The following is an 11,823-nucleotide window of genomic DNA, read 5'->3' as shown; positions in this document are numbered from 1 at the left end:
TGTTTTTTTAATTGATGCTTATATATATATATATATATATATATATATATATATATATATATATATAGTGTGTGTGTGTGTGTATGCGAGAGAAAGCGCAACATTTTGAGTAACACTGTCCTAAAAATAGGGGCTGCCTGCTCAGTCCTAAAGCAACTAAGCTGCTTTCCTCCACTCAAAATGCAGGCATTACTTCTTTTTCGGAGATGCTTTCCTAGGTCAGAATTGATATTGGGCAACCTGAGTAGAAAAGCAAGATACATACAGTTGAGTTGAGAAAAAGTAATTATTGTATGATCACTTCCAGAATCATTTGCAAACATGTTGTTATTGTGGCATTCCAAATTGTGTCGAGCTAGCTGTGTAAGCAAAGACAGGAATCACAATTAAATATACCTAGATATATGTGTTTTTCTGTGTCACTAGAGGGCACTCGAATGTTTCTTTTCCCCCTTGTTCCATTCATGCCTAAAAAACCTTTTAAAAAAAGAAAAATTGGAGGCTGCATACACAGATTATTTGGGGTCAAAAGGGTTCTTGCCGAACTGTTTTCTTTGGAACACAGAAGTTGTGACTAAGAAAACACATGTTTCAAACACTAAGGAAGTTGAATGGAAATCAAAGTGTGGTCCAATGAAAAATATGTATACAAACCATGCTTTTATTCTCATTAAGACAAGCAATAGTTCAGATCTTTATTAAAGAGGTTGCAGAAAGAAAATAACTAAATATAAAGGTTGTGCATTAGCTGTAGGGAGCAGGGGAGAGAAGACTCCAATTGTTTTATTCACTGCATGAAATGTTCAAAGCAGATGATATTTTTTTCCTTGTATCTTATGTAATGATTAACCATTTGAGAGCTGGGTCAAAACTAACAAAATGAATTTCAACAAGGACAAATGTAAGATACTACATTTAGGCAGAAAAAAATGAAATGCAAAGATACAGGATGGGTGATGCCTGGCTTGACAACAGTCCATGTGAAAAAGATATTGGGAGTCTTTGTGGACAAGTTGAGCATGATCCAACAGGGTGATGCAGCAGCTAAAAATGGCAATGGGTTTTTGGGCTGCATCAAAAGGAGCAGTGTCTAGATCGAAGGAAGTCATGGTGTATTCTGCTTTGGTAAGACCTCACCTTGAATACTGTGTCCAATTCTGGGCACCACAGTTTAAATGAGATATTAACAAGCTGGAAGGTGTCCAGAGGAGGGCAATTAAAATGATCAAAGTTCTGGAGACCATGAATAATCCCTATGTAGAAGAGAAGGCCGAGAGAATACATGATGTATATATTTTATAGTGGTATGTTTTGATAGATGTATTTTCTTGTATTTATTTTATGTTGATGTGTTTTGACTGCTTTGTACCTTCTTCCTCCAAGTGAGGCCTAGTCCAATGCTCAAATCACTAGGACTCATTCGGAGGTCAGGCTCAGAGGTCTTCTTAGCAGTGGAAGTCCACTGGGTGGCCTTGGCCAAGCCATACTCTCTGAACCTCAAAGGAAGGCAGTGACAAAATCTCCCCTGAAAAGTTCTTGCCAAAAGATATAACCTGTAATAGAATATGTGTTTTCTCTTTCTATCTGCCCTTCATCCATCCACCTATCTACCTAATCTATTTTTGTATTTGGCCTTTTTATAATCCCACCTTTCTTCTGAATCTAAGGCAGCATACAACTTTTAAAAATACAATTTAACTAAAAAGACTTACTGTAGCCTTGTTTGGGAGGTTTCATTTTTGGGGAGAGGATTTGCATACTTAGAGTATTTTCAAAATAAGTAACATGTTACTGACATGTTACTCTAAAAATAGCAAGTAATAGGCAGACTTTGTTGTGGCGTGCCTTCAAGTCATTTCTGAGTTACGGCGGGTTTAAGGTGAAATTATCACAGGATTTCTTTGGCAAAATGAGTTTTACAAGAAGGGGTTTGCCATTGCCTTTCTCTGAGGCTGTGAGAGTTGTGGCTTACCCAAGGTCGCCCATTTATTTCCAGGCCTGAGCAAGGATTTGAACACTAGTTTAGTCCAATGCTCAAGTTGTTTTTGGGGAACAGGCAGGGTATAAATAAAGTAACTGACTGAGCATGAAGTAGCCTTTTGCTTATTTTCAGGGAGATTTGGAGCCTCTCTGGTGCTTGGATGAGTTATTCAGGACTTCTTATAAATGAAATCATTTTTTTCCCTTTAATATGCAGATTGATTTTCCTTCCCAGATCTACCCCTGCATTAAAGTGCTTACTGATGGGGTCTTTGAGTATCCTAAAGGTGAGATGAAATAATGAACTACACAATAATCAAATGGAAGTGTGTGGGTACCTGGGAGCCTCACAGCAGTGTCTCCCTGCCTTCTCCTTTGTGCAAGGCGCTGCCCATAAATAGCACCGCGGTCACTTCCCCCAAACCTTGTGGCTGCTGTGAAGAGACAACAGATGGACAAAACAAAGAGACGGGAGGACCACAAGGTAACTGCAAGGCAATTACGATTAGCTTCGTAAGCTTCTGTCCCTGCACGCCAGCTGCCCAACCACTGTCACTAATTGGTGCTGGTATTTAACGAATTAGCACCTTCAATGTCATCAAGAAATGTAACGGGCACCTTCAAGAGCGGATAAAAATATTTTGATTATTTCCCCACAGATCCAATCACGTCGCCTGGCGCAATTGCCCCGCTTGACTTAATCCAGCATATTAGCAGATGCGGCATTGGATAAGTGTACAAGCTGCTATGCCTTCCCCCAACCCCGACTCCCAACCCCCTTCATGAATTAGCCTTATTATATACACTCAGCCAAAGATGCCTCAAGTGCTCCGGAAACCAGTTTGTCCTTGAAATGAGAATATAAAGATCCAACCCTATCTCTGTCTGGAGAAACATATGCTTCACATCAAAGCAATATTTCCCTTCAGTTAAAAACCTTTGGGAATCTTATTGGGAGTGATTTTGTGACTCGTTTTTAGCTGCTGCTTCATGAGTCCAAAATTCTAACCATTCACACATTTGCATTGGGGTCAGTTCCCATCCTCCATCTATTTAATACATCTATTAAAGGAAGAGCTGCAATGTCCTCCTGAGGGGGAGAGCGGCAGCAGGGATTAAAATGCCATTGGGCCTGCAAACTTGGAAACTGCTCTAGTCTTTCTGAAATTGCCATTGATGACAATTATGATGACAAGAATGCAGCAATAAATAAAGTTGCCATTCTTTCATCTTTGGAAGCAAAGGAGTACTGCTCTGCAAACTTGGGAACTGTTCTGGCCTTTCTGAAATTGCCACTGATGACAATTATGATGTCAAGAATGCATCAATAAATAGGGTTGTCACTGTGTTGTCGAAGGCCTTCATGGCTGGGATCACAGGGTTGTTGTATGTTTTCTGGGCTGTATGGCCATGTTCTAGAAGTATTCTCTCCTGACCTTTTGCCCACATCTATGGCAGGCATCCTCAGAGGTTGTGAGCAGGCCTGTAGCGAGGGGGGGGGTAGGAGTTCCCCCCCCCCCCGGAAATTTTTCAGGTTATAAAAAAACCCTGGTTTACTCATGAATTTTAACTGGTTAACCAAATCCTCATGCTAAGTCTATGAGACGCAAAATATTAAGAGTCCCTCCAGGCACTATCTCAAGCAGATACTGACAGGTTTGTAGTGGGGGGGGGTGCTAGGGGTTCAACCCCTCCCCCCCCCCGAAATTTTCAAAACTCCTCCCAAAATTTTTTTCTGGCTACGGCCCTGGTTGTGAGGTATGGAGAAACTAAGCAAGGAAGGTTTATATATATCTGTGGGAAGTCCAGGGTGAGGGAAGAACTCTTGTCAGTTGGAGGCCAGCGTAAATGTTGCAGTTAATCACCCTAATTTGCATTGAATGGCTACATCTACTAGCTACTTTCTGCCTGGGGGCATTCTTTGTTAACTGCCCCTAGTTCCCATGTCTCAGAGTGTTGCTTCTTATTTACTGTTCTGATTTTTGAGTTTTTTAATACTGGTAGCCAGATTTTGTTCATTTTCATGGTTTCCTCCTTTCTGTTGAAGTTGTCCACATGCTTGTGAATTTCAATGGCTTCTCTGTGTAGTCTGACATGATAGTTGTTGAAGTGGTCCAGCATTTCTGTGTTCTCAAATAATATACTGTGTCCAGGTTGGTTCATCAAGTGCTCTGCTATGGCTGATTTCTCTGGTTGAGTTAGTCTGCATGAAAGGCACTGCAGACTAACTCATGGCCATACAGCCATGAGAACATGGCCATACAGCCCGGAAAACATACAACAACCCAGGGTTGTCACTCTTTCATCTGCAAAAGCAAAGGGGCAGCAAAAGTACACTTATTGCTTACTGATCCCACACTGTGCTTTGTTCTTTAGGGCTGTCATGGCTGAACAGGGATCTGAACCTGTCAGCGGGGATGATGGGTAGCAGAGTGAAATCCAAAAATTCACCATCCTGTTCTTCACCTCCTCCAGACTGTCTCCCATGTGGAAAACAGCACTGGACAAACACACTCCAGCAGATGAGGGTTCGGTTGGAAATCCAATGGCAATAAACTTTTATTTACAAGACTATATACAAAATAGAGTAAATCAGTCCTTCCTCCATGAGTGCTTGCAGAAGCGACTCATGCATGCACACAGCACACTGCTCAACGCTGCTCTAGAAACTCCTCTGCATTCCACAGGAACAAGAAAGAAAGTCCCGGTCAAAACAAACTTGACCCCATTGGTCCTGTGATACATCAATCATAGCAGACTCTCATTAACTCCATAACTGCTGAAATGCCTTGCCAGAAAAACTAACACATAAGGCACTTCTAACAACCCAGATTGATTTTAACATTTCACAATACACAATACCCTGACAGAACCCACATTTCCAGGGTTGCAGCCCAAGAAGACTCAAACCACTATGCCATGCTGTGTTTGCTCAGGGCACACACCTTTCTGCTGAATGTTAAGGTCGCTCAACCAGTTGTACACCCGCCGGTGTGCTTGCTTATGCAATGGAGTGTGATAGCTGTATGTGCAAATCCAATGAATTGCAAGTGGTTCGTTGAAGTCACAAATAACGATGCACCACCTGAGAATACACAAAGGCATGTGGACTGGTTATGCAAAGGGATGTCTATTTACAAAACAATGAACTGAATATAATGTTTGTGCAATGACTTAACAAAATGAAACTGCATGGACACTTACAAGTTCACACAATGTGTGCAGAGGAAGCTGACCAAAATGATTAAAGAACACATTTCTTATGTTGCTGATGCTCTGGAGTGAGTAAGCAGAAGGTAACTTTCTTACAAGGGTCTCTCTCGCACACAGATGGCCTTTGGAAGGAAAGTCTTTGTGGCTGTCTTCCTTCCTTTCTTCTAGAGATTTATGGTTGTTCTTTCTTTAGTTTTTCCATGGCCCTCCTTAACCAGAAATAAAAGCCATCCAGTTGGAAAAGAGACATCTTTAACTTGATGTGAATGGGAGAACACAATGCTGAGAAACTTCCAGGACTGACTGTTTAGATTTTCTGTTCGCAAGGAGACAAGCTGCTCAGTCCTGTGATATAGGCCTAGTAAGACATCGTGGCCAAACCATGGCTGGGCTATTGGGGGCACCCCGTTATTTCATGCACTCCTTCCTTCTCTCTACATTCCTTGGTTTGCTAGATTTTTTGTCTCAATTTTTAAGCTTCTGTTGTGATTGCCATTGGCCACAGTAAGAAGGCAATGATTATTGTTAATCCTGAAACATTGTAATGTAGTGTTTACAAAATCATGCTTTTGCTTTATCATAACTATTTTGCCTGATTCCTATTTCATGCTAAAGACACCAGGAAAGAAGCACTGTGTGAGAAGCATAAAGGAAAGTGTATGCATGTACGTTTGTGTGCATACAAACACCTGCAATTGTGCAACAATAGTTCATGCGAAGGCACCTCTAATAATTGTTAGAAATGTAGCCATAGTATTCTTTAAAATGCAGATGACAAGACTAAATATTTTTATGCAAATGAGTAAATTCAAGATGTGTCTCAATTATGGATCCATCTCAATTTTCCTTCTTGGTCACTATAACTAAATATTCTGATTCACTTTTAAATTATTGTTTACAGAGCTAAGGGGCTAATAAATAACTTTTAAAAGCACTTCCACTCCTACTGATCCATATGTCTTGAGAAACTGCAAGTTGCTTCTGGTGTGAGAGAATTGAATGTCTGTAAGTACGTTGACCAGGGGACACCCTTATGTTTTGATGTTTTTACCATCCTTGTGGGAGGCTTCTCTCATGTCCCCGCATGGAGCTGGAGCTGATAGAGGGAGCTCAACCATGCTTCCCCAGGCTGGATTCAAACCGGCAACCTTCAGGTGAGCAACCCAACCTTCAAATCATCATTCCTGCTGGCACAAGGGTTTAACCCACTGCACCACCAGGAGCTCTCAACTATACTAATACATAATTTAATACTAAAAGAAGACACAGTAATATTGACTAGAGGTTTCCATTCCATTGGTGCAGTGAATCTGGATTTTAGCAGAAACTTTAAAGAAGTTGTCCAAGATGCTGAACATTATTCCACAACTAGATTCAGCACCTTTAAAAGTCCCATGGACGTTCAAGCCAAAACTGTACATTACACCAAGTCATGGTGTCTGTTACACACTGTTTGTTGGATTAGCCATCATTTATATTGCAAATGACCAAACAAACAACAATTCATCCCACTCTAGTATGTTTCTTTTCCTGATTTTTTTTTGGCATGTTTCAGGGAGGGTAGCTGAGAGAATAAGTCAGAATTCTGGGTTTAATTGAAATTAAAAGTCATGGTTTAAAGAAATCAGAGTCTATGGTTTGTGAACAGTGACCAAATTATGATTCGTTTGCAGGAATTGCTTATTATTGGGTACAATAGTAAGCGATAATCCAGTACTCAACCTGGGCCTCATCTACATTGTCATATAATGCAGTTTCATAATGCAGTTTAACTGCATTGAATTGGATTATATGATTCAACACTGACATATAATGCAGTTCAATGCAGTTAAACTGCATTCTGAAATTTCATAAGACAGTGTTGACAGGGCCTGGTTTCCTACTGTGCGTGAAACAGCCATATGTCTTTATTTAATCAGAAGGCATTACATTTATGAAACTAAATAAGAAATGCTGAAGGTATTTCAGAATCAGGCACTCCTACAGAAGAAAAGGTGAAAAGAAGCTTATTGGATAATGCAACAAAAAATACAGACAGGTTGGAAAACAGCTGCTGCTAGTAAATCCCCTCAGACAGTCGCCTAACCTTAGAAGCAAGATTTTTAAAAGAAATCTATTAGCCAACAACAGATCTTTCAGGCCGTTTAAAATTTGATATGAAGACATGTATATGCCTCAGCATCTTAACTGATATTTAGTCCATGTTATTGTAAAGGCTGAAAACAGCAATACCCCCAAATGAAACAATGATTGACATCAGACAAAATGGATAATAATTTGGTCTGATTGTCTAAAATCACAGAAGATTAACCATTGCAGACTTCAAATCCCCAAGAACAACTCAAAATTCAAATTTCCTGTGAGAAAAACTTAAATTAAGTGCAGAAACTGAGCCGACAGTACCATGTCCAAAGCTCTACTTGAATGGAACCATAGGTCTGGAGCACCAGAAAACAAACAAAGAGATGCAAAACTGAACAATAAAATAATACAAATCCTGTCTTCCTCGAGCTCCTCCAGACAAGGAAAATGTGTCGGGAGATCACAATATTTGCTGCTAATAGTTTTGGGGGTTTTCCTCCTAAAATATCCAGACCTGCTTCTTAAACTGTGGGTCCTGTCCCCAACTGGGGTCCCCTAAGCTCAATGATCAGGTCATTAAAATTGGTCAATAGTTAAAGGTTTTTTTCTGTGTGTGTCAGGAACGACTTGAGAAACTGAAGGTCACTTCTGATGTGAGAGAATTGGCCATCTGTAAGGACGTTGCCTAGGGGACACCCGGATGTTTGATGTTTTACCATCCTTGTGGGAGGCTTCTCTCATGTCCCTGCATGAGGAGCTGGAGCTGTCAGAGAGAGCTCACTCACTCTCCTCAGATTCAAACCATCAACCTATTGGTCAGTAGTCTCGCTGGTGCACGGGGTTTAACCCATTGCACCACTGGGGGATCCATAGTAAAAGGTTTCTGAACGCCACTCAATTACACAAATCTATTAGCAATACCATGCATTATTTACAGTGGACTCTGCATAAAATGCTTCAGCTATATGCACCACAAAAAAGAAAAGCAGCCTGTCAAGCAAGCCTCCCAAAATGCTGATTTATTTTTTAATTAAGTGTTTGATTTTTATATCTATTTTATATATGTATACACCTGGGGTCCTGTAAAAATTTATTGGGCGAAAGGGGTCACGAATAGAAAAAGATTATGAAAACTTGCTATAGCACACTAGTGAAATGACACTTTTGCACTATAATTCTATAAATGACTCATGATTGAGATTCTCGATCAGGTACTTTGTTGCTCTGGCCCAACCTTCCCAGCCCATCCTGCTTTATTGAGCAACTACTGGATATCTGTTGTCCTGTCGATACGGGTGCAGCAGACTGACATTTCCACCCCTTTCTGCAGGAAATCTCTACGACAGAAGCAGGATCCCTCTTGGAATCCCTCCTCATATCTGAGATTACTGGAGGGAGGGAATAGTCCCTCCCAATCCACAAGAATTAGTTCCAATCCACAAGAGGATAGATTTGAATTGCTCACAGTGCCTGCTTTCTGGTAAGGAAGCATTACAAGAATTTTATGATCTCTGCACATTCCTTACACTGTTGCCATGATCACGATTGTGCAGGATTGTGAACATGAGTCAGTTATTGCTGCATAGCTTTAGATAATCCAGTTTATCTGTGATTGTAAATTCCAGCCTATACTTTTTTAAAAATTCAGAGAGGGGGAAATTTGTCTGTTAAACCATAGGAACACTTCAGGGAGGGTTTTTTTAAAAAAGTTTTCAAGAGCCGTGGTACAGATCAACGAAATAGATATAAACAGCCCCCCCCCTCCCGCCCCAAGAACAAGTAGATATGGAGAAGGCAACACAAGCAAAACCTAAGGAGCGTGTGATAACTTACATTTCTTTGGACCAGTATGGAGAAGCCTTGAGTAGCAATAGGATTTTATATTTTATTGTGGATGATTTATTTAAAGAGCTACTTTTGGGACTGAACTAAATGTTACCAGGGAAATACAATGAACCTAAACCTTATGCAGTTTTTGTAGGCCCTTTACCCCTCTAAATTTGTAGTACTGTCTAAAACCGGTGAATTTTCCCTACCAGAAATCTCCAGGAGTGGCAATTCATTTTTAATTCATGGTGGTATCCTAATTCCTTAGAAGGTCAGATGGCCAGGAGTGTCTTTGACCAATTTTAGCTGGTACCCCAACTGCATTTCTTTGACCACAACAATGCATACCTTAATTAAGTCCCAGTTAGACTATTGCAATATACTTCACATGGAATACCTTGGAATACCTCTAATACCCTTGCATTAGAAAACAAGTGATGGTCAAACTATTTTTGTCAAGTGCTTTAGAGTTCATATATCACTAGTTTTGTACCAAACACACTGCCTTCCAATCTGCTTCTGAACTCAATGGAAGATGCTGATTTTGACTTGCAAAACTACCATAAATGACTTTGGACTAATATCCCATCTATACTGCCATTATAATACAGATTGAACTGGATAATATGACACTGTAAACTCATAAAATCCAGTCCAATGCAGTTTAATCTGTATTATATGAGTTTACAGTCTACACTGCCCATATAATGCAGTTCAAATTGCATTATAGAGCAGTGTAGATAGGCCCATGATATCTGAAAAATTGCCTTCTCCTGTATGAAAATCAAAGGCCCCTTCCACATGACTATAAAATCCACATTGAACTGGTTTATATGGTAGTGTAGACTCAGATAATTCAGTTCAAAGCAGATATTGTGGATTATCTGCCTTGATATTCTGGGGCCTTCTAGACAGGCCCTATACCCCAAGATCTGATCCCAAGTTTTCTGTTTATCCCAGATTATCTGACAATGTGGACTCATATAATCCAGTTTAAAGCAGAACATCTGGGATCAGATCCTGGGATATAGGGCCTGTCTGGAAGGGCCCTGGATTATATGGCTGTGTGGAAGGGCCTTGAGATTCTCCATAGAAGTTTGGTTTTGCATCCCACACTCTGAAAGCCTAGATTGGGGGCTAAAGAAAGAAGTTTATCTTTTGAAGTACTGTATCTTGGTTGTAGCGCTATTCTAAGGAAGGTCAGGTTGGCTTTGTTTCTCCTGAGCTTTCCAGCTGGCAGAAAACATTGCATTGCTACATATAGCCTTTTGTTCTTAACTAGGGTTTCCAGGTCAAGATTTCAGGGATGTTTGTCCTTAGATAAGTTTGCCTGACCCTGAGACCAAAACTGAGATGTATGGATCGTGCTTTTATACGTCACAGATGTAGGTTCTGGTGATGTCATTAAGCATGACAGACTTTCACACAGCATGCCATTCAAATAGCAAAACACCAGGTCTAATAACTGAAGAAAATATACACAACTAGCCTTCTGCATTTGTAAGTTTAACTTTTGCAGGTGTGGTTATTTGTGAATTTGATTAATATGTTCTTTCTGGGAATGTCTGTTATGTGGTCAACTTTCTGCTGGAGGGCCATAAGACTCCTAGAGAAAACACCTTTCTAAGAATTTGTGCAATCTGTTCTATGGTCAACTTCTGGTGGAAGTTGACCATAGTGTTATGCTGGAGGACCTAGAGATTCTTAGAGAAGTGTTCTCTCAGGTAAAGAAAATAATAGTTTTTTATTTGTGTTTTTTTCCACATTTGCAGAGAGCACTGTGTCCAAACCCCACAAAAGTGGAGAGCCTCCAATACACACAAACTTTTCAAGATGGCTCAATCCCCCTGGGATTCCTCCACATTACCCTAAGATTGGGGATAGAGATCTGGGAACACTATCCTTAGTTTTTATTGCTGTTTACATGCCTGTGTTTTAAGCTGGGTATTTGAAAGTTGTTTGTTATCTTTTTAACTGTTTTGCTTTGTTTCAAAAATCCCGTTGGGCTGAGAGGCACAAAGCAAATATTTTAACAAAAAAAACCCAAACAACCCAATTAATTAAATCAACCTATAAATCTGACAGATCTCTTTGAATGGAAATACTAAAACTGAGCTTGGCCTTGTCCAGAACAGGCAGGCGGCAGGAGGGGGAGGACACAATGTTATCCATTTACTATTACATAACACCATGAGTCAACATACCAAAACCAGGCACATCTTGCTGCTGTGTTTCTGAGTATTTCCTTTAAATCCATAATGCATTCTAAGTGCTTTCTGTAACAATGGATGGGTCTATGCCAGTTGACAACAGGCAGCCAATTGAACAAGCAATAGTGGTTTTTCACACAATGTCCCCTACTGGGTTCTACATTTTTTTTTGCTTTGTTTTTTTGGCTAAAGTACAATGCTTCCCTGCCTGCCCCAGCCTCAGATGGAACAGGAAAAAAAGAAATCAACCTTCTAAATATGCTAGCACCTTTCTTGATTCCGGCTTTATCATTAGCATTAAAGGCTTATCTAGGATTGTTCTGTTACCGTATAAAAGCTTTGAGAACGGAATAGAGTATCGCATGGTGTGTCTTAATTTTATCAATCTGCTTGTATGTTAACAGGATACTTTGGCAGAAAGCTTTTAAAAGGCTACATAATGCATTTCAAGATGAACATTTCCAAAAACTCAATAGTACATTTCAGGCAAGGTCCTCTTTCTAGAGTGTCT

This window comes from Anolis carolinensis, chromosome 1 (genome assembly GCF_035594765.1).
Source record: "Anolis carolinensis isolate JA03-04 chromosome 1, rAnoCar3.1.pri, whole genome shotgun sequence".
Taxonomy (NCBI): Eukaryota; Metazoa; Chordata; class Lepidosauria; order Squamata; family Dactyloidae; genus Anolis; species Anolis carolinensis.
The sequence above is the reverse complement of the archived record's forward strand: the minus strand, read 5'-3'. Positions refer to the sequence as shown.